The following is a 25,362-nucleotide window of genomic DNA, read 5'->3' as shown; positions in this document are numbered from 1 at the left end:
CTATTAAGTTTTTTAATATATGCATAATAAAACAAAAAGCTTTTGTTATATTGAAATAAAATGTTTAATGAATTAAATGCAACATTTCTGAACTGTATCCTGTGTTTTGTTTGTATTTTATAGTAATTCCAAAATTTTACACAATTCAAGGGAAACAACCGGAACAGAAATAATCCAAAAAATAGTGTTCCTATTCACAACATTTGACTCTATTTAGTAGAGAAGCACACAAGTTATATGTCAAATGTTTAAAATGATTATTGACTATATCAATCAGTCTTACAGATGTATATTCCCACATGATTACAAAATACATGCACCAAATATTGATATTCATTCATTAAAATACCATTCAAAATGAGATCACTCCATAAGAAATCACAGCACAGTTATAAAAACAATCACGCTAGGAAAAACAAAGGTGTACTTTTCTAAAAAGGAGTATTTTCAAACTATAAAGTTTCTGCAGGCATGTGCCCTGTGTAGAGAAACAAGTTCAAGATTCTATTCCGTTGAATTCAGACCCTGACCTAGAAAGTGTCGTGCGATTGGGTGATTCTGTGGCTTACGATGTCTTGAATGCTCGTAATCGTTCTCGGGGTCCACTCGTTTTCCCTTTTAAACTGCGACCACGTCAAACAGTACCACAGTCTGAAAATCAAAGTGCTACAATTGGAAACAGTGGGCAAATATATCTGACTATGAGAACATCATTGTAAACAAGACACAGCTTGGAAACATTTTCAAGTGCATAGGGAACCTTCATGAGCACATATTTTCCTTTTGTTAATGCTTTGAGGCCCATAACTTAAGTGCTTGATGTTGACACAAAGTTTACTGTGGCATAAATGTGACACATGCATTTTTGATGACATGGCATGTTTATTTTCAAGATAATATAGTGCATGGTGAGCTTTAAGCCTTAGCCTTTTGCCGCGGAAACTACACCGCAGAACACCATAGACGCTTGGAGTGTACGCCCCCTTCCAGATGTGGCATTCACTTATTATTTCGTATTTATTATCAAATAAATGCTTCAATCTTAGTCTTTCTTCATCTGTTAGGTGTCACATGAAGAAATATGTTGCCATAATGACTTCAAATAAGAAGAAAAAAGAATTTCACTCTGGATCCAACCGGCTTTTTATTGCATAAGGAAGCCTCTGGTTTAACGTGGGCGCCATTTTGTTTTCGGACTTCTTTCAAGCAAAATGGCCGCGCCCATCGACAGTTGTCAATTGAAGAAAAACAAAGTGCAAATCATGCCCAATACTTAGGAACGCGATACATAAAGTATGCAGTGCAGTTAGGCTATAGATTGCCTCGATTTAAGACCAAAGTTATGAACGCTCTGTCCTGGGATTTGGAGAGGAACATCGAGAATTTGGATATCTAAGTTCTGTAGTAGCGGCACCCTGTAATAGCTATAACTTAGTTTTTTAACTTCTAACCATGGTTCGAGTTGTCGTCAGCAGTATTTTCTATGAAACTAACAATACAGATTTGTGTTTCATAGCTATAGTGCTTAAGACATAAAACACAATCATCTTCGAAGTCAAGTTTCTTGGAGCAAGTTTGTGGTAAGCATTTATCCAATATTGTTAATACTTTTTGTCAACACAGCTAGATGCACATTAACTTGTCATGGCCAGTTTCCAAGACTTGCCATTCAACCATCTCAAGTATTCTAATTGTCTGGTAAAAAGTACAAGTCCGTGGTCATCGTATGTTGTAAAACTAACATATATCATGTGTTTCAACTTTTTTTTTAAGTATTCATTACATTTTCATAAAGCAAAAATATCAAACACACACATTTTAAAATTGTGTGGGCAATTAATTATGTTTTGTAAGCTTCTTAAACAACCCTATGGCCGAGCTGGACGACACAAGAGTTGAAATGTAATGTCCCTGTCCAACCTGATTTGTTTAACCTGGAAGTAAATTAGTTAAGGTACTGTAATTCAGTGCATCTCAATTATTCTTATGAAAGAAATAGCAAAGAATTTAGGTTATTTTTACAGGTCTTCTTTGGAACCAAATATTGCCCATTAAAAAAATCAGCTCAATATTAGTGGAGTGTCAAAAAGTTGGTTTATCCAATAATACAACCCCAGTGCTCCAGCTAGGATTTGAAAAGGGCAGGGGGGCTTATTATTCAAAAGGGCACTTTCGACGCGCAGTATTTTGTCAAAAGGGCACTTTCGACGCGCAGTATTTTGTGAAAAGGGCACATACGAGCGCGGGTGTTTCTGAAATGCTTCCTATTGCATGTTAATTTATATGTTATAAATAATTGTATTATTCCCATTAATATTAAACCATTCAAATATAATGTCTACAATGAGGATTAAAGTAATTACAATGTAATAAGAGATTTATGAATAATCATATGTAAAAAAAAATAAAAAAAAATATTATTTTTTGGGGGGAGGGGGGGCAGGGCGGAGGTTCGGGAGGGTAGGGCTCGGCGCCCTTCGATTTAGGCCTAGCTGAAGCACTGCAACCCCTACTATGATATTGTTTAATCAAATTTTATATAAAAATAGCCTACATGTACATTTAGCTACAATGACATAACATTTTCATATTACTGAGTACTCCTCAGAACAAAATTTGTCAAAGATTTTGTAGCAGCACAAATGAAACTAAAAAAACACTTGATTACATGTACTTTCTTTTGATACAAATGCATTCTTACTAGTACGTTAAACTGACATGTGATATTTGCACTGATCCGAGAATTAAAATGTGAACACGTGTAAAATAATATGAGTTAACTTAGAAAAAATAGTTGATATTGTTCTTTTAGTTTTTCCTTTAAATCTTTCGTGTTAATAAATGTTGCACGAGTTACTTATTTAGTTTTAAAGGTATTTAGAAATTATCTAAGTTAAATTATTTATGCAATATTTTGTGAACTATGCATAAACTTTTTAAGAAAGCCGCCCATGCAATGTAAAAGCAATACTATGGAAGAAAACAGCTTATTTTTAGTATAAGTATGTAATATTTTCTAAACTCTAAGAGAAAATTTACAAAAGGTATTTAAATTACTGATTTTGTTATGACATTTGGGTTTCTAATAACAAATTAATCAGCCCTCTGTCCACTTTTGTTTATTGGAAAATCCAGACAGAATCTATAAGAACCCCAGAATGACACTCAAAGCATGTAACAAGTCCATTTACCCGAATAGACTACATTAGTACATTGTATTGTTAAACTTGGTTGTGAGAGTATTACATAAAAAAATATCAGAAAATAATAGAATAAATAAACCAATCAATATTTGTAAAAAAACAACAACTGCATTTTAAATACACAGTCATTTCTTTGTTCTTTACAAAATTAATATCACCCTCTTGTAAATTTTACAATTACGGGACACATTATCTTCAAGAGAAATTCCAATACATCACCATATCATCTCAGATTTAAGGCAGATAATCTTTTGTTTTTTAACTGCCATTTTTACATATTTTTATTATTTTATGTTATGATGCATTGATCTTGTTTCTGAATTCACCAAGCAATCTATTATCATGTTAAACTTTTGAAGAGAGATGTTATCTGATATTAAAATTATAAAAATATAATAACTACAAAGTGAAAAAACTTCAGTTGAATACTGTGACCAACTAAAATTTGCCAAAGAGCAAAATTTTGATCAGATCTTAAATTAAATTAAATACAAGTATAAGGAAAGACTCTGCCTCTTGGATCCCAGTTCAGACTTGTCAAATCTGCAAATTTGCCCTTGGCCATATAGAATTGGGAACTAATTACCATCAAGTCATGTTAAAAGGAGTAGGGTGTAGCATGCTTTTATTTATCTCTTGAGCTTTCAAATGTTTTTTATGTGTAATTTTCATACAACAAAACAGAAGTGGCAGATTTTTTTTTCAAGCAGAACACATGATTCATACGAATGATATCATATAGTGTATTTTACCTTTGACTTTGAAGGATGACCTTGACTTTTCACCACTCAAAAGTTGCAGCTCCATGAGATACACATGCATGCCAAATATCAAGTTGCTATCTTCAATATTGCAAAATTTATGACCAAGGTTAAGGTTTTCGACAGACACACACAACAGACAGACAGGCCAAAAACAATATGCCCCCCGATCATTCGATCCGGGGGAATAAAAGGTTATTTAAAGATGATTTTAATTCACATAAGCATATAATTAAAAGAAAAAGTGCATTTAATGCACATTTCATGCAACAGTAATTGCATTGTATTTTTCAGCATTTAGTGTGCGTTCAATACACTTAAAAATGGAGACAAGACACACTTTTAACAGAAAGAATGTATTTTTTCAGCATTTTCCAGCATTAATTATCTTCTAGTGTATTTTTTATCATCACAATTACACTTTACTAGGAAATCAGTATGTTAACCCTTTCCCACTCAGAGCTAAAGTGGAAATTGCTATGTGAAAACAACATAAAACCAGAACAGCTTGCGAGTAACTCACAGTCTGTTCTGGTTTTATGCTGTTTGCTTCCCATCAGTATCTAACGAATGGAGATGAAGCCTTAAAAACTTGAATTTAATATAAATAATAGTGAATAAAATTTATACAGTACCTAATTAGTAGCAATAGGCCTTATATGGTATACTTGTGGTAGAAATAATGCATTTTGTATAAATCAACACACCTGTCGATAATACCCGAAAGGGGAGTTAGACAGTATATATAGATAGATACATTACTTAATCAATATAGCTTCCCATACAGTTCAATACAATGTTCAATTTAATACACAATGCAAAGTTGGAATATGACATCAAGCTTGGAATAATCTTTTCAATAATGTATAATATGCTGTTATAATTTGAAAGTGAAATAGACACTTGCATATAAAAACTGATTTTACATCTAAACTAATTGTTAAATTTGATTTTGTAAATACTCAAAAAATGATACAGTTTATAAATGCAGTCAAAATGATAAAATAGGCAATTACTATAAATAATAAAGTAAGAGAAACGCGCTTTGGTACTAAAAAAACGAATGAATATTACAATAATACATTCTGAATATGTAATTAACAGTTTTGTCTAAGAAAATCACCAATTCTTTTCATATCAATGTACATGATTCTGGCATTGTTTGTGCAACTGTAAATAATATTCTATGCAGTGAAGTAAATTTTTCATTTTGAGAGCATAAATTGTTGAATTTTGCACAGTAAATTGATATAAAATGTCCATCTAAGTCAAATTTAGTTTTAGATTTATGTTAGAAGATTCTAGAAAACCAGCCCAGGTACTCACAAAATTTAAAGGTATTAATTACGTTTATGGGATAAACATTAAAATGTGTTCCTTTGTAAATAAACTTATTTTTTATGTACTGTTGAAACATTAAAATCTAAGTATGATCTCGGATACTGGAAATTTTAATCATTGAAGTTTTTAACACAAAGTGAATATCATTTCAACATTTATGAGTTTCTTGATGATGTAAGTCCTGTATTTAATCTTCCACACAATTGCCGGTGTATATTTTTGTTAGTAATGATTTCTGTGATAATTGTGAATAAGTAACATTTATATTTACAGTTTGCATTTATTGATTCATTGGAACAATATAGACATACATTGCGCTTTGATGGTTATGTTCATTTAAGCCCAAAAAGTATGGTAATTAAAACTTAAATAATACAGAAAGAAAGCACTATAAAACTGTTCTACTTTAAGAGATGTTAATTTTTTATATTATATTTAATCATTCTAGAAGCACATACCAGTAAATATTTAAAATATTATCAGAAAAATGTCAAAATATAGTGCTACATTTATGAGTAAAACAAGCAAATCCAGTTGCATAGAGCTGTTTATTGTTATTGTAACCATTTTCAATATACATATAGTGTGATAATAGCATTTCTTATATAATATGCAATATAAAATTGCAAAGATATTTAATATAAATGTCATGTTTTTACCAGGCATTTATTTTCTTACAATGGATAAAGAAGTAGCGATATTGATAGAAGCAAAATGGAATAACATTGTCCACTTTTTACCTAAATTAGTTGGACTACACATAGTGTAACACATATGTATGAATTTAGGAAGTCATCATAATCAGAACTGATTAGTACCCAACATAAACATTAAGAATACACTATAAACACCTTGATATTGACCTGATTGCAAAAAAAACCACATTAAAATGTGAAATCCGTCAATTTTTTTTTAGTTTTTAAATACTCCACTTAACATGACATTGTCTTTCGCATTAAATAGATCTTTTTTAGACTATTTTCACAAAACGTGACCAGGAAACATCTGGTATTAAATCAATTTCAAGTTAATTAATTTTGGATTGGTCAAATGTGAAAGGTCAAGCAACTGTGTCATGTTTAAGGATAAAACATAGCATGTACTTGATTGAAAGATGTTGCCCAATTCTAGCAGGGACCTATACATACCTGTTTGTATAGTTCCTGTTCTTATTATATACTTTAAATTGCATGTTTATATAATGTATGTAATAGTGAATATAAACAAACAAGTACTTTAAACATAGTTGTGAATAAATTCTTTCATGGTTCAGAGTGAAAATGGTTCTAATTGGCATCTCTCAGTCATTTAACCAGCCATACAATTACTACAACAACTATTTTGGTTCCCTGAAAACAAGACACTGCTGTTACTGTAGCCAAAATGATTAACCAAATGTAAGCGCAAGCATGTGAAATTGTTTTGAATGTATGAGAACATTTCAATGTCCATTACTTTCCTGTTTTTCAAAATGTCACCGTTGTTATTATAACACAGTCAAGGCACTTGCAGGTTTACTGTTGCAACCTGCTCTACATATTTCTTGCATGTACTTTTCAAGTGTTGTAGGTGGTTGCATATGAATAACTTTTGCAATCGAAGGCGCGTTTAGACCCATAACTAAGGCAACTGTTTCAAGCACTAAACAAACTTTTGGATTTTTCTTTCTAAGCTCAGAAATAATGTGAGCTTTCATACTGTCCTTGTAGTTTTTGAGAAATTGTGCTACAATTCAATCTTCTGGTTGTGTACTGGATTCAGGACAATATGCATGTTTTCCTAGTTCATAGCAAAGTAGTTAAAAGCAATAGCCTAGAGATTCCAAATTATCACTGTACATAATTTATGGTGACTATAAACTCAATATGTTGCTCTTTTAATTCAGGCAGCTCTTCATGCATTATCATATCATACTTTTCATATTTGTGAATATTTGGCATTCTTTCTTATTTTTCCCCCCAAAATATTAGGGCAGTCAGGGTTGGCTAATACTTTTGTCGTGTTCTTGAATACGAGGCTTTCATTAAGGTTTTCTATAGCATTTGGTGTTGCTGTCGCTGTAAGTGCCAAGTGAGGTATTTTGGGAAACAAAAATGTCAGGTCTCCAAGTCTGTTGAACGCTTTGCAGAAATCTGAACCCCTGTAAAAACAAGACACATTACAAATATGATGTTGTTCTGTCGTAATTCCAGCAATCCATATTTAATTTATTTTATAACACGGTTTTTGAATGAACTGGAAAATGCATTCAGAAAATTCAACCTTTTTCATATTTTAAACAAGAAATGTGTCCATAGTTACTCAGAAATCTATGAATAATAAACAGTCAGATATATATTTATGAATAGTCGCTAGGTGTGGAATGAGCTAATCTAATGGCTAAATAAAAAAAATATACCCCTATATAGTATAAAGTCTTTAGTCTTTATACTATATAGAGGTATAAAAAACTATTTAGCCATTAGATTAGCTACATTGATAGAATTTCAAACCCCTGTGTTGTCATTCAACACAATATAACAATCGTGGTAAAGATCGCGAAAACATCTTACTACCTGAAAAATAATGCTTTTTCCTGAGCCAGTAAGAAGAACTGCGATCGTATCTTTCAAATCATAAAGACTCTTTAGGGCTTTCAATTGGTAGTCGCTAAAACTAAACTCTATCTTCAGCTTGCTCGTCGCATATTCTAGATCAGACTTGAAATCCATTTTAACTCTGAAATGTAAACAATACCATGCAATATGCCGTTTGCCGTAAAAGTAAACTTATCATTTATTATGTAGTTATATATAATTCAATTGCTTGTTTTAGCATAAAAAAACAATAAGAAAATGATTTGGAATGGTAATAATGCGTTTACATTCTATGTATTGCATCACTATTTTTATGCGTAGTATATCGCCTTATAACGCAGGCGGATCACGCGTTGGGTGTATCAAAGCCAAGATGGCTGGTAGTTAGGTACGAGTCTACTCTTTACGGAGAATCCGGAGATGGACGAAGTGTTACGATTGAAAAGAATTTATGTTTCCGGCATGTTACAAACCACTATTTTGCATAATTTTCCTATTTTTACCAACTTTTTCTACAAAACTACAGACTTATCTTGCTTATTTTAGTATTCAAGCTCAGAAAATGTGCAAATGTAGATGCTATCACACAAATATGAGTTAAAACATTGTTTTCCAGTGCGAAACCAGCACACGTGAAATTTTCCTAAAATTAGCAATGGTTTTAACATTATTACCTCCCTTTGTTTTCCATAATCTCAACCATAGCGGTTAAAAGATATATGCAAAATTATTTTCGATTTGTTACCGCAACACATTTGTGGAATACATGTATCAATTTTCTTATGATATACAAAATTTTAAAATTTTGCGTTTTGCTATTAAGTTTTTTAATATATGCATAATAAAACAAAAAGCTTTTGTTATATTGAAATATAATGTTTAATGAATTAAATGCAACATTTCTGAACTGTATCCCGTGTTTTGTTTGTATTTTATAGTAATTCCAAAATTTCACACAATTCAAGGGAAACAACCAGAACAGAAATAATCCAAAAAATAGTGTTCCTATTCACAACATTTGACTCTATTTAGTAGAGAAGCACACAAGTTATATGTCAAATGTTTAAATTGATTATTGACCCCATCAATCAGTCTTACAGATGTATATTCCCATGTGATTACAAAATACATGCACCAAATATTGATATTCATTCATTAAAATACCATTCAAAATGAGATCACTCCATAAGAAATCACAGCACAGTTATAAAAACAATCACGCTAGGAAAAACAAAGGTGTACTTTTCAAAAAGGAGTATTTCCAAACTATAAAGTTTCTGCAGGCATGTGCCCTGTGTAGAGAAACAAGTTCAAGATTCTATTCCGTTGAATTCAGACCCTGACCTGGAAAGTGTCGTGCGATTGGGTGATTCTGTGGCTAACGATGTCTTGAATGCGTGTAATCGTTCTCGGGGTCCACTCGTTCTCCCTTCTAAACTGTGACCACGTCAAACAGTACCACAGTCTGAAAATCAAAGTGCTACAATTGGAAACAGTGGGCAAATATATCTGACTATGAGAACATAATTGTTAACAAGACACAGCTTGGAAACATTTTCAAGTGCATAGGAAACCTTCATGAGCACATATTTTCCTTTTGTTAATGCTTTGAGGCCCATAACTTAAGTGCTTGATGTTGACACAAAGTTAACTGTGGCATAAATGTGACACATGCATTTTTGATGACATGGCATGTTCATTTTCAAGATAATATAGTGCATGGTGAGCTTTAAGCCTTAGCCTTTTGCCGCGGAAACTACACCGCAGAACACCCTAGACGCTTGGAGTGTACGCCCCCTTCCAGATGTGGCATTCACTTATTATTTCGTATTTATTATCAAATAAATGCTTCAATCTTAGTCTTTCTTCATCTGTTAGGTGTCACATGAAGAAATATGTTGCCATAATGACTTCAAATAAGAAGAAAAAAGAATTTATGTTTGCGGCATGTTACAAACCACTATTTTGCATAATTTTCATATTTTTACCAACTTTTTCTACAAAACTACAGACTTATCTTGCTTATTTTAGTATTCAAGCTCAGAAAATGTGCAAATGTAGATGCTATTACACAAATATAAGTTTAAACATTGTTTTCCAGTGCGAAACCAGCACACGTGAAATTTTCCTAAAATTAGCAATGGTTTTAACATTATTACCTCCCTTTGTTTTCCATAATCTCAACCATAGCGGTTAAAAGACATATGCAAAATTATGTTCGATTTGTTACCGCAACACATTTGTGGAATACATGTATCAATTTTCGTATGATATACACAATTTTAAAATTTTGCGTTTTGCTATTAAGTTTTTTAATATGTGCGTACTAAAACAAAAAGCTTTTGTTATATTGAAATATAATGTTTAATGAATTAAATGCAACATTTCTGAACTGTATCCTGTGTTTTGTTTGTATTTTATAGTAATTCCAAAATTTCACACAATTCAAGGGAAACAACCATAACAGAAATAATCCAAAAAATAGTGTTCCTATTCACAACATTTGACTCTATTTAGTAGAGAAGCACACAAGTTATATGTCAAATGTTTAAAATGATTATTGACACTATCAATCAGTCTTACAGATGTATATTCCCACATGATTACAAAATACATGCACCAAATATTGATATTCATTCATTAAAATACCATTCAAAATGAGATCACTCCATAAGAAATCACAGCACAGTTATAAAAACAATCACGCTAGGAAAAACAAAGGTGTACTTTTCAAAAAAAAGGAGTATTTCCAAACTATAAAGTTTCTGCAGGCATGTGCCCTGTGTAGAGAAACAAGTTCAAGATTCTATTCCGTTGAATTCAGACCCTGACCTGGAAAGTGTCGTGCGATTGGGTGATTCTTTGGCTAACGATGTCTTGAATGCGTGTAATCGTTCTCTGGGTCCACTCGTTCTCCCTTTTAAACTGCGACCACGTCAAACAGTACCACAGTCAGAAAATCAAAGTGCTACAATTGGAAACAGTGGGCAAATATATCTGACTATGAGAACATCATTGTAAACAAGACACAGCTTGGAAACATTTTCAAGTGCATAGGGAACCTTCATGAGCACATATTTTCCTTTTGTTAATGCTTTGAGGCCCATAACTTAAGTGCTTGATGTTGACACAAAGTTAACTGTGGCATAAATGTGACACATGCATTTTTGATGACATGGCATGTTTATTTTCAAGATAATATAGTGCATGGTGAGCTTAAAGCCTTAGCCTTTTGCCGCGGAAACTACACCGCAGAACACCATAGACGCTTGGAGTGTACGCCCCCTTCCAGATGTGGCATTCACTTATTATTTCGTATTTATTATCAAATAAATGCTTCAATCTTAGTCTTTCTTCATCTGTTAGGTGTCACATGAAGAAATATGTTGCCATAATGACTTCAAATAAGAAGAAAAAAGAATTTATGTTTGCGGCATGTTACAAACCACTATTTTGCATAATTTTCCTATTTTTACCAACTTTTTCTACAAAACTACAGACTTATCTTGCTTATTTTAGTATTCAAGCTCAGAAAATGTGCAAATGTAGATGCTATTACACAAATATGAGTTTAAACATTGTTTTCCAGTGCGAAACCAGCACACGTGAACTTTTCCTAAAATTAGCAATGGTTTCAACATTATTAACTCCCTTTGTTTTCCATAATCTCAACCATAGCGGTTAAAAGATATATGCAAAATTATGTTCAATTTGTTACCGCAACACATTTGTGGAATACATGTATCAATTTTCGTATGATATACACAAGTTTAAAATTGTGCGTTTTGCTATTAAGTTTTTTAATATATGCATAATAAAACAAAAAGCTTTTGTTATATTGAAATATAATGTTTAATGAATTAAATGCAACATTTCTGAACTGTATCCTGTGTTTTGTTTGTATTTTATAGTAATTCCAAAATTTCACACAATTCAAGGGAAACAACCAGAACAGAAATAATCCAAAAAATAGTGTTCCTATTCACAACATTTGACTCTATTTAGTAGAGAAGCACACACGTTATATGTCAAATGTTTAAAATGATTATTGACACTATCAATCAGTCTTACAGATGTATATTCCCATATGATTACAAAATACATGCACCAAATATTGATATTCATTCATTAAAATACCATTCAAAATAAGATCACTCCATAAGAAATCACAGCACAGTTATAAAAACAATCACGCTAGGAAAAACAAAGGTGTACTTTTCAAAAAAGAAGTATTTCCAAACTATAAAGTTTCTGCAGGCATGTGCCCTGTGTAGAGAAACAAGTTACAGATTCTATTCCGTTGAATTTAGACCCTGACCTGGAAAGTGTTGTGCGATTGGGTGATTCTGTGGCTAACGATGTCTTGAATGCGTGTCATCGTTCTCGGGGTCCACTCGTTCTCCCTTCTAAACTGTGACAACGTCAAACAGTACCACAGTCTGAAAATCAAAGTGCTACAATTGGAAACAGTGGGCAAATATATCTGACTATGAGAAAATCATTGTAAACAAGACACAGCTTGGAAACATTTTCAAGTGCATAGGGAACCTTCATGAGCACATATTTTCCTTTTGTTAATGCTTTGAGGCCCATAACTTAAGTGCTTGATGTTGACACAAAGTTTACTGTGGCATAAATGTGACACATGCATTTTTGATGACATGGCATGTTTATTTTCAAGATAATATAGTGCATGGTGAGCTTTAAGCCTCAGCCTTTTGCCGCGGAAACTACACCGCAGAACACCATAGACGCCTGGAGTGTACGCCCCCTTGCAGATGTGGCATTCACTTATTATTTCGTATTTATTATCAAATAAATGCTTCAATCTTAGTCTTTCTTCATCTGTTAGGTGTCACATGAAGAAATATGTTGCCATAATGACTTCAAATAAGAAAAAAAAGAATTTATGTTTGCGGCATGTTACAAACTACTATTTTGCATAATTTTCCTATTTTACCAACTTTTTCTACACAACTACAGACTTATCTTGCTAATTTTAATATTCAAGCTCAGACAATGTGCAAATGTAGATGCTATTACACAAATATGAGTTTAAACTTTATTTTCCAGTGTGAAACCAGCCAACGTGAAATTTTCCTAAAATTAGCAATGGTGTTAACATTATTACCTCCCTTTGTTTTCCATAATCTCAACCATAGCGGTTAAAAGATATATACAAAATTATGTTCGATTTGTTACTGCAACACATATGTGGAATACCTGTATCAATTTTCGTATGATATACACAAATTTAAAATTTTGCGTTTTGCTATTTAGTTTTTTAATATTTGCATAATAAAACAAAAAGCTTTTGTTATATTGAAATATAATGTTTAATAAATTAAATGCAACATTTCTGAACTGTATCCTGTGTTTTGTTTGTATTTTATAGTAATTCCAAAATTTCACACAATTCAAGGGAAACAGCCAGAACAGAAATAATCCAAAAAATAGTGTTCTTATTCACAACATTTGACTCTATTTAGTAGAGAAGCACACAAGTTATATGTCAAATGTTTAAAATGATTATTGACTATATCAATGAGTCTTACAGATGTATATTCCCATATGATTACAAAATACATGCACCAAATATTGATATTCATTCATTAAAATACCATTCAAAATGAGATCACTCCATAAGAAATCACAGCACAGTTATAAAAACAATCACGCTAGGAAAAACAAAGGTGTACTTTTCAAAAAAGGAGTATTTCCAAACTATAAAGTTTCTGCAGGCATGTGCCCTGTGTAGAGAAACAAGTTCAAGATTCTATTCCGTTGAATTCAGACCCTGACCTGGAAAGTGTCGTGCGATTGGGTGATTCTGTGGCTAACGATGTCTTGAATGCATGTAATCGTTCTCGGGGTCCACTCGTTCTCCCTTTTAAACTGCGACCACGTCAAACAGTACCACAGTCTGAAAATCAAAGTGCTACAATTGGAAACAGTGGGCAAATATATCTGACTATGAGAACATCATTGTAAACAAGACACAGCTTGGAAACATTTTCAAGTGCATAGGGAACCTTCATGAGCACATATTTTCCTTTTGTTAATGCTTTGAGGCCCATAACGTAAGTGCTTGATGTTGACACAAAGTTTACTGTGGCATAAATGTGACACATGCATTTTTGATGACATGGCATGTTTATTTTCAAGATAATATAGTGCATAGTGAGCTTTAAGCCTTAGCCTTTTGCCGCGGAAACTACACCGCAGAACACCCTAGACGCTTGGAGTGTACGCCCCCTTCCAGATGTGGCATTCACTTATTATTTCGTATTTATTATCTAATAAATGCTTCAATCTTAGTCTTTCTTCATCTGTTAGGTGTCACATGAAGAAATATGTTGCCATAATGACTTCAAATTAGAAGAAAAAAGAATTTATGTTTGCGGCATGTTACAAACCACTATTTTGCATAATTTTCCTATTTTTACCAATTTTTTCTACAAAACTACAGACTTATCTTGCTTATTTTAGTATTCAAGCTCAGAAAATGTGCAAATGTAGATGCTATTACACAAATATGAGTTTAAACATTGTTTTCAAGTGCAAAACCAGCACACATGAAATTTTCCTTAACTTAGCAATGGTTTTAACATTATTACCTCCCTTTGTTTTCCATAATCTCAACCATAGCGGTTAAAAGATATATGCAACATTATGTTCAATTTGTTACTGCAACACATTTGTGGAAAACATGTATCAATTTTCGTATGATATACACAAATTTAAAATTTTGCGTTTTGCTATTAAGTTTTTTAATATATGCATAATAAAACAAAAAGCTTTTGTTATATTGAAATATAATGTTTAATGAATTAAATGCAACTTTGTGAACTATGTCCTGTGTTTTGTTTGTATTTTATAGTAATTCCAAAATTTCACACAATTCAAGGGAAACAACCAGAACAGAAATAATCCAAAAATTAGTGTTCCTATTCACAACATTTGACTCTATTTAGTAGAGAAGCACACAAGTTATATATATGTCAAATGTTTAAAATGATTATTGACACTATCAATCAGTCTTACAGATGTTTATTCCCATATGATTATAAAATACATGCACCAAATATTGATATTCATTCATTAAAATACCATTTAAAATGAGATCACTCCATAAGAAATCACAGCACAGTTATAAAAACAATCACGCTAGGAAAAACAAAGGTGTACTTTTCAAAAAAGGAGTATTTCCAAACTATAAAGTTTCTGCAGGCATGTGCCCTGTGTAGAGAAACAAGTTCAAGATTCTATTCCGTTGAATTCAGACCCTGACCTGGAAAGTGTCGTGCGATTGGGTGATTCTGTGGCTAACGATGTCTTGAATGCGTGTAATCGTTCTCGGGGTCCACTCGTTCTCCCTTCTAAACTGCGACCACGTCAAACAGTACCACAGTCTGAAAATCAAAGTGCTACAATTGGAAACAGTGGGCAAATATATCTGACTATGAGAAAATCATTGTAAACATGACACAGCTTGGAAACATTTTCAAGTGCATAGGGAACCTTCATGAGCACATATTTTCCTTTTGTTAATGCTTTGAGGCCCATAACTTAAGTGCTTGATGTTGACACAAAGTTTACTGTGGCATAAATGTGACACATGCATTTTTGATGACATGGCATGTTTATTTTCAAGATAATATAGTGCATGGTGAGCTTTAAGCCTTAGCCTTTTGCCGCGGAAACTACACCGCAGAACACCATAGACGCTTGGGGTGTACACACCCTTCCAGATGTGGCATTCACTTATTATTTCGTATTTATTATCAAATAAATGCTTCAATCTTAGTCTTTCTTCATCTGTTAGGTGTCACATGAAGAAATATGTTGCCATAATGACTTCAAATAAGAAGAAAAAAGAATTTATGTTTGCGGCATGTTACAAACCACTATTTTGCATAATTTTCCTATTTTTACCAACTTTTTCTACAAAACTACAGACTTATCTTGCTTATTTTAGTATTCAAGCGCAGAAAATGTGCAAATGTAGATGCTATTACACAAATATGAGTTTAAACATTGTTTTCCAGTGCGAAACCAGCACACGTGAAATTTTCCTAAAATTAGCAATGGTTTTAACATTATTACCTCCCTTTGTTTTCCATAATCTCAACCGTAGCGGTTAAAAGATATATGCAAAATTATGTTCGATTTGTTACCGCAACACATTTGTGGAATACATGTATCAATTTTCGTATGATATACACAATTTTAAAATTTTGCGTTTTGCTAGTAAGTTTTTTAATATATGCATAATAAAACAAAAAGCTTTTGTTATATTGAAATATAATGTTTAATGAATTAAATGCAACATTTCTGAACTGTATCCTGTGTTTTGTTTGTATTTTATAGTAATTCCAAAATTTCACACAATTCAAGGGAAACAACCAGAACAGAAATAATCCAAAAAATAGTGTTCCTATTCACAACATTTGCCTCTATTTAGTAGAGAAGCACACAAGTTATATGTCAAATGTTTAAAATGATTATTGACACTATCAATCAGTCTTACAGATGTATATTCCAACATGATTACAAAATACATGCACCAAATATTGATATTCATTCATTAAAATACCATTCAAAATGAGATCACTCCATAAGAAATCACAGCACAGTTATAAAAACAATCACGCTAGGAAAAACAAAGGTGTACTTTTCAAAAAGGAGTATTTCCAAACTATAAAGTTTCTGCAGGCATGTGCCCTGTGTAGAGAAACAAGTTCAAGATTCTATTCCGTTGAATTCAGACCCTGACCTGGAAAGTGTCGTGCGATTGGGTGATTCTGTGGCTAAAGATGTTTTGAATGCGTGTAATCGTTCTCGGGGTCCACTCGTTCTCCCTTTTAATCTGTGACCACGTCAAACAGTACCACAGTCTGAAAATAAAAGTGCTACAATTGGAAACAGTGGGCAAATATATCTGACTATGAGAACATCATTGTAAACAAGACACAGCTTGGAAACATTTTCAAGTGCATAGGGAACCTTCATGAGCACATATTTTCCTTTTGTTAATGCTTTGAGGCCCATAACTTAAGTGCTTGATGTTGACACAAAGTTTACTGTGGCATAAATGTGACACATGCATTTTTTATGACATGGCATGTTTATTTTCAAGATAATATAGTGCATGGTGAGCTTTAAGCCTTAGCCTTTTGCCGCGGAAACTACACCGCAGAACACCATAGACGCTTGGAGTGTACGCCCCCTTCCAGATGTGGCATTCACTTATTATTTCGTATTTATTATCAAATAAATGCTTCAATCTTAGTCTTTCTTCATCTGTTAGGTGTCACATGAAGAAATATGTTGCCATAATGACTTCAAATAAGAAGAAAAAAGAATTTATGTTTGCGGCATGTTACAAACCACTCTTTTGCATAATTTTCATATTTTTACCAACTTTTTCTGCAAAACTTCAGACTTTTCTTGCTTATTTTAGTATTCAAGCTCAGAAAATGTGCAAATGTAGATGCTATTACACAAATATGAGTTTAAACATTGTTTTCCAGTGCGAAACCAACACACCTGAAATTTTCCTAAAATTAACAATGGTTTTAACATTATTACCTCCCTTTGTTTTCCATAATCTCAACCATAGCGGTTAAAAGATATATGCAAAATTATGTTTGATTTGTTACCGCAACACATTTGTGGAATACATGTATCAATTTTCGTATGATATACACAATTTTAAAATTTTGCGTTTTGCTATTAAGTTTTTTAATATATGCATAATAAAACAAAAAGCTTTTGTTATATTGAAATATAATGTTTAATGAATTAAATGCAACATTTCTGAACTGTATCCTGTGTTTTGTTTGTATTTTATAGTAATTCCAGAATTTCACACAATTCAAGGGAAACAACCAGAACAGAAATAATCCAAAAATAGTGTTCCTATTCACAACATTTGACTCTATTTAGTAGAGAAGCACACAAGTTATATGTCAAATGTTTAAAATGATTATTGACTATATCAATCATTCTTACAGATGTATATTCCCATATGATTACAAAATACATGCACCAAATATTGATATTCATTCATTAAAATACCATTCAAAATGAGATCACTCCATAAGAAATCACAGCACAGTTATAAAAACAATCACGCTAGGAAAAACAAAGGTGTACTTTTCAAAAAAGAAGTATTTCCAAACTATAAAGTTTCTGCAGGCATGTGCCCTGTGTAGAGAAACAAGTTCAAGATTCTATTCCGTTGAATTTAGACCCTGACCTGGAAAGTGTTGTGCGATTGGGTGATTCTGTGGCTAACGATGTCTTGAATGCGTGTAATCATTCTCGGGGTCCACTCGTTCTCCCTTTTAAACTGCGACCACGTCAAACAGTACCACAGTCTGAAAATCAAAGTGCAACAATTGGAAACAGTGGGCAAATATATCTGACTATGAGAAAATCATTGTAAACAAGACACAGCTTGGAAACATTTTCAAGTGCATAGGGAACCTTCATGAGCACATATTTTCCTTTTGTTAATGCTTTGAGGCCCATAACTTAAGTGCTTGATGTTGACACAAAGTTTACTGTGGCATAAATGTGACACATGCATTTTTGATGACATGGCATGTTTATTTTCAAGATAATATAGTGCATGGTGAGCTTTAAGCCTCAGCCTTTTGCCGCGGAAACTACACCGCAGAACACCATAGACGCTTGGAGTGTACGCCCCCTTGCAGATGTGGCATTCACTTATTATTTCGTATTTATTATCAAATAAATGCTTCAATCTTAGTCTTTCTTCATCTGTTAGGTGTCACATGAAGAAATATGTTGCCATAATGACTTCAAATAAGAAGAAAAAAGAATTTATGTTTGCGGCATGTTACAAACTACTATTTTGCATAATTTTTCTATTTTTACCAACTTTTTCTACAAAACTACAGACTTATCTTGCTAATTTTAGTATTCAAGCTCAGAAAATGTGCAAATGTAGATGCTATTACACAAATATGAGTTTAAACATTATTTTCCAGTGTGAAACCAGCCAACGTGAAATTTTCCTAAAATTAGCAATGGTGTTAACATTATTACCTCCCTTTGTTTTCCATAATCTCAACCATAGCGGTTAAAAGATATATACAAAATTATGTTCGATTTGTTACTGCAACACATTTGTGGAATACCTGTATCAATTTTCGTATGATATACACAAATTAAAAATTTTGCGTTTTGCTATTTAGTTTTTTAATATATGCATAATAAAACAAAAAGCTTTTGTTATATTGAAATATAATGTTTAATAAATTAAATGCAACATTTCTGAACTGTATCCTGTGTTTTGTTTGTATTTTATAGTAATTCCAAAATTTCACACAATTCAAGGGAAACAGCCAGAACAGAAATAATCCAAAAAATAGTGTTCCTATTCACAACATTTGACTCTATTTAGTAGAGAAGCACACAAGTTATATGTCAAATGTTTAAAATGATTATTGACTATACCAATGAGTCTTACAGATGTATATACCCATATGATTACAAAATACATGCACCAAATATTGATATTCATTCATTAAAATACCATTCAAAATGAGATCACTCCATAAGAAATCACAGCACAGTTATAAAAACAATCACGCTAGGAAAAACAAAGGTGTACTTTTCAAAAAAGGAGTATTTCCAAACTATAAAGTTTCTGCAGGCATGTGCCCTGTGTAGAGAAACAAGTTCAAGATTCTATTCCGTTGAATTCAGACCCTGACCTGGAAAGTGTCGTGCGATTGGGTGATTCTGTGGCTAACGATGTCTTGAATGCGTGTAATCGTTCTCGGGGTCCACTCGTTCTCCCTTTTAAACTGCGACCACGTCAAACAGTACCACAGTCTGAAAATCAAAGTGCTACAATTGGAAACAGTGGGCAAATATATTTAACTATGAGAACATCATTGTAAACAAGACACAGCTTGGAAACATTTTCAAGTGCATAGGGAACCTTCATGAGCACATATTTTCCTTTTGTTAATGCTTTGAGGCCCATAACTTAAGTGCTTGATGTTGACACAAAGTTTACTGTGGCATAAATGTGACACATGCATTTTTGATGACATTGCATGTTTATTTTCAAGATAATATTGTGCATGGTGAGCTTTAAGCCTTAGCCTTTTGCCGCGGAAACTACACCGCAGAACACCATAGACGCTTGGAGTGTACGCCCCCTTGCAGATGTGGCATTCACTTATTATTTCGTATTTATTATCAAATAAATTCTTCAATCTTAGTCTTTCTTCATCTGTTAGGTGTCACATGAAGAAATATGTTGCCATAATGACTTCAAATAAGAAGAAAAAAGAATTTATATTTGCGGCATGTTACAAACCACTATTTTGCATAATTTTCCAATTTTTACCAACTTTTTCTACAATACTACAGACTTATCTTGCTTATTTTAGTATTCAAGCTCAGAAAATGTGCAAATGTAGATGCTATTACACAAATTTGAGTTTAAACATTGTTTTCCAGTGCGAAACCAGCACACGTGAAATTTTCCTAAAATTAGCAATGGTTTTAACATTATTACCTCCCTTTGTTTTCCATAATCTCAACCATAGCGGTTAAAAGATATATGCAAAATTATGTTCGATTTGTTACCGCAACACATTTGTGGAATACATGTATCAATTTTCGTATGATATACACAATTTTAAAATTTTGCGTTTTGCTATTAAGGGGGCAGGGGATATATTTTTGACCAAATTTCGAGTTCCGAAAGGCCGCAAACAGTCAAATCCATTGCATCAAAACAGAAAGTGACACAAGAAAGCCTTTTTGTGTAAGTGTCATAGCATAGGCAATATACATTGAAAATACAACCAAAGACAAGGCTGGCTTCTTCACTTGTGAAACTATGGCCCTTGATCTTTCCCCCCACCCACTTCTTTTTTAATGAAAAATTGAGAAATTTGACCCATTTCATTGCATGCACAGAACATTCAAACAGAATGCAATCCTAGTTTTGGCTACATTACTCATTAATTTCATCCCTGTGCTTTGTTTATTTACATAGAAAAGTGTCTCCCATACGTTTAGATTTTTCACAATTTACCTTCAAAGTTTTGTTCTGTTTCTGCAGCGTGAAATATTGACTTCCGACAAAAGTGAAAACCTCCTTTTTGAAGATTCAAAATTTCCTTGCTAGGGAGCTGTGGCTAGTTGTAATGTTTTTTCCAAAATTTTGAGACATTCTTTCTAAAACCTTACACAAGAAATACATCTTATAAATACCTAATTGATTTTTAAAGACCATAGGTAACACCTACCCTAAAGATATGTAATTTTTCACCTTTCACTGATATATCCCCTGCCACCTTAACTGTCACTGTGGCTCCAATTGGTAGGGGGCTGCTAGCTTTAACCACACTTGAGTTTCTAGGTGAACTCTTACAGTTATCTTCACGATGAGTTCTGAAAATAGCAGAGAATGAGTGTTAGGAAATGCGAAATTCAGTAAAATTAACTACGCACACATATCATTAAACAAAATATATTAATACTGTTGGTCTGATTTATATTTCAATTACCATAGTTTATCAGAGCTTATATAAAGTGTGATAAAATGTGAACGTTATTAGTTGAAAATGCAAAAGCTGGAATAAATGCACAAAACGTTTGACAAAGTTCAATAATTTTAATGAAATTAATATCAGCAAGGTGTGTAGAGAGCGGAACATGCATATATCATTGGATGGGTTTTATTTATTATATTATCAGTATAAAGACATTTGTTAGTAAATTTGCACTCAATCTTTTTGTTCTTTTATTTCAGAGTTGAAAATATAACATACTGAATATACTTCGCGCAATAAACATGTCAAACTTTTTTTAAAATAGATTCTTACCTTAGACTCAACAACTTTGGCTCAGAGTCCGACTCTGTGTTGTTTTTTTATGAAAAAAAACGATCCAGCGTTGTTGCCTGTCGCTTCATTATTATAAAGACAATGCCGTGATACGCTGTATCACAGGGATCGTAAGGTAAAAAATACTCTATTATACTATATACATATATACAAGGGATACAACTGCCAAATTTCCTGCACAACATCATGGTCTTAACAATAGCAAAAAAATCGCTTCCAAAAGCAATAATTACACCAAAAAAACTGTATAACAACAGCTCAGACATTTATCTATCAGATAATAACTATGTTTATAGCAGTAAAAGTGTTCATAGTTGTGTTTGAAACAAGAGTTTCATGAAAAACGGTAAATTTTCGAAATGCGACACAGGTGTGCACATCCACTTTGACACATTTTGTTTCATAATTTAATAATTACAGAGAAGTTGAGCAAATTTTACCTTCTTTTATTATCCATAGACACTTTATTAATCAAAGTAGACACCTTCCATAATTGCATGTAACTGCATATATGTAAAACACCGTAAATATTAAATTTGTTTACATTTCTACTATCTTCAAGAATTTGTATGCAATTTGTCAGGTAATGTTACGTGGAACGTGAATGGCTGGATTTATTTCTGCAGTGGAATTTCAACCAATCAAATCGCATGTTAGAAATACATGTGAACTATCCGAAATGAAAGTAAAACATTGTCATTGTGAAATTGAAGCAGATTGATATGAATTTCTAGCAAAATATGCTCACTAAATAGTAATTATGTTCTATTTTACTACGAAAAAAACTATCCAAAGAATATGTACCAGCAAAAGAGCTTTATAACAAAGGAATACGAAAATTACTTCTAGAATTCTCAGTTTTCAGCTGTGCACACCTGTGTCCAAGTAAGGATTTTTGAGCATTTTGAATGCAACTTTCTCTCTTAGTTCAATGAAAAGCTTGTACTTTATTGCCAAGTGTATTATTTTCTGAAAGATAAATGTCTTGGCTGTTGTAATACAGTTTAATTGGTGTATTTATTGCGTTTGGAAGCAAATTTTCGCTATTGTTTACACCATGTTTGTGTGCAGGAATTTTCACAGTTGTATCCCTTGTATATATATGTAGTATAATAGAATATTTTTACTTAACGGTCCCTATGCGCTGTATTACATACCGCGAGAAACGTCTACTTATATAATGTTACCATAGTTATGACATCTGACAGTACAGTGTTAATTGGTATACTAGTCAATATTAATTGCCGATTTAGAGTCTTTTGATGATTTTTGATTTGGCAGACTCTCAGATTTATTCTGAACGCGAATTATTTCAGCTAATTGGTATACTTGCCATCAAAACAATGTTCGAGATCATCCAGACGCTTATTTAGTGTAAATGACAGACGCCTTATAAACGTTACCCAGGCGCTTAAAATATCTGCCGAAAAGAGAGCATATCCCACTAAAGCGACTGTTGCGACGGTGATAATCTAGTGTTAACGTACAACAGGTGCCCCCTGTGGATAGTAGACTGTAATTAAGGTAGGTAGGGGCACGTCCTCTGTCAGAAATCGGGTAAATCGGAACATCTGGCCAACTTTGTTTCACAAAAAAAACACTTACACGAAAACAGAAGGCTTTCACGGCTGGGGAGGGACACGTGTCCCTAGTGCCCCCCCCCCCCGGTAAAACCGTGCCTGAATAATAGTAGTTAATGCGAACTATTTTGTGTGGACTTATTACGCTCAATGCGTAATAATTTCGTCTTGTTCCGGAAGTGCAAAACACACGGCGGGGCCCAGGCACATGCTAGTCTAGAAATGAGTGTTTCTGAAGAAATAAATGAATGTTTGGATCGGACTCGTGATTATTCTGCGCACAAAGATCCCCTCCATGAGGCTATACAGCGCATAGAGGACAGGTTATCCAAAATTGAATTTAATCAAGGTTCTTTCCGTGGTCGCTCTGCGACAACAAAAACGTCCATTAGATTTCCGCCACCGGAAGTCAGTTTTTTGCCATACCAGGCCAAGATTGAACAATCTTCTGATCTGCCACACTTGGCCAATCCATTTACCCTCGGTCCTGACTCATCGGCAGCCACCGCCGAAGGTCCTATTCCTAAAAATATTCAGGAACAATTTGACTGTGTGAAACAGACGGTAGACAAGGTATTGTTATCTCCTCATCTGAAGCTTCATGAGTCTAGAACTGGCATTCGTAGAGAGAACCAAAAAACACTTAATGTTATATCAAAATGTGGCCGATATGTTGAAACATGTTTTAAACTCTTAAGTCAAATTAAGGAGAATGAACCTAGTGATTTAGGGCCAGTGTATATCACCCTTGCAGCACAGATTAACTATTTGCAAAAAGAGTACGGTTCACTTGTAGTCAATAGCAACTTCGATGAGCCTACAGCAAACATTTTTCGTTGTTTACAAGGAAACGCATCTGGTTTCGATCGGGAAACACTTAACAACATACGTGTAGCCGCTTAATTATCTAGTATTCGTCGGTTTGATGCACCGCCAAGAGGACGTTGGCGTGGACGGTCTTTTTCTGGTAACCCTTCGTATGGTAGTGGAAGAGGTAACCATTACGGCAGGGGCCGTCGCGATGTTTTTGATCAGTTGCAAGGAGCGCGTTTTAAAACACCCGGCAACCGACAGTCTGATGTTGAGATAGAATAAGTTATTAAAATAATGCGAAATACTTTAGCATCAAATCTTGATGCATGGCGCCAGATAGGTGCTTCTGAAACTGTTCTGAGTTATATTGCCAATGGTATTAAGTTTCCTATAGTTGGTGACATAACAAGTTTTTGTTGTGAAAACAGGCAGTTTTCTACTTTACAATCGCAGTTTTTGTTAAAAGAAATTAATGACTTGTTGTTATTAGGTCATGTTGTACCATGTGAGGCTAAGCCAATGTGTATTTCGCCTATAAATTGTATTTCAAAGAAAAATGGAAAATATAGACTTATTACTGATTTAAGATTGTTGAATAATAAATGTCAACCACCCAAGTTTAGGAATGAAGATATAAGTACTGTAATTTCATTTATTCAACCTAAAGACTATATTGTAACTGCTGATCTAAAAAATGGGTTCTTTCATGTACCAGTACACCCGGACCATCAAGAGCTGTTAGGATTTCAGTTCCGTGGTAATTATTACAAATGGACTGTGTTGCCGTTCGGACACTCATGTAGTCCATATTTCTTTACTAAAATTCTACGACCAGTCATAACATATCTTCGTTCTCAGGGATTACGAGTTGTAGTGTATGTAGACGATTTTATTTTATTAGCCGAAGAGAAATGTATAAATAGTCATAGACAGCTTTTAATTAAAACTTTACAAGAGTTAGGTTGGGTGGTGAATTTTGAAAAGTCTTCTTTAGTGGAGTCATATGTTAAACCTTACTTGGGATATATTATTGACACTTCGGGTGAACAGTGTGTAATTCGTATCACATCCGAACGTATTCGCAAATTGAAACGCGATATTAAAAAAGTGTTATTTAAAGGGGAAATCCAAGCTCGTGGATTAGCAAGAATCGCAGGGCAATGTGTGTCCATGTCAAAGTGTATATT

The 25,362-nt window shown here is 33.3% G+C and overlaps 1 long non-coding RNA gene across 1 annotated transcript; it reads right to left on the bottom strand.

The window, feature by feature from the left end:
- Nucleotides 1-606: 606 nt before the first annotated feature.
- On the bottom strand, nt 607-19,785 carry LOC127860075 (uncharacterized). The gene is made up of 3 exons (XR_008039591.1): nt 19,629-19,785; nt 15,173-15,293; nt 607-651 (listed from the first exon to the last, which is right to left on the bottom strand). It is a non-coding gene; the product is annotated as an uncharacterized LOC127860075 (long non-coding RNA).
- Between the last annotated feature and the right edge of the window lie 5,577 nt (nt 19,786-25,362).

This window comes from Dreissena polymorpha, chromosome 15 (genome assembly GCF_020536995.1).
Source record: "Dreissena polymorpha isolate Duluth1 chromosome 15, UMN_Dpol_1.0, whole genome shotgun sequence".
Lineage (NCBI taxonomy): Eukaryota > Metazoa > Mollusca > Bivalvia > Myida > Dreissenidae > Dreissena > Dreissena polymorpha.
The sequence above is the reverse complement of the archived record's forward strand: the minus strand, read 5'-3'. Positions and strand labels throughout refer to the sequence as shown.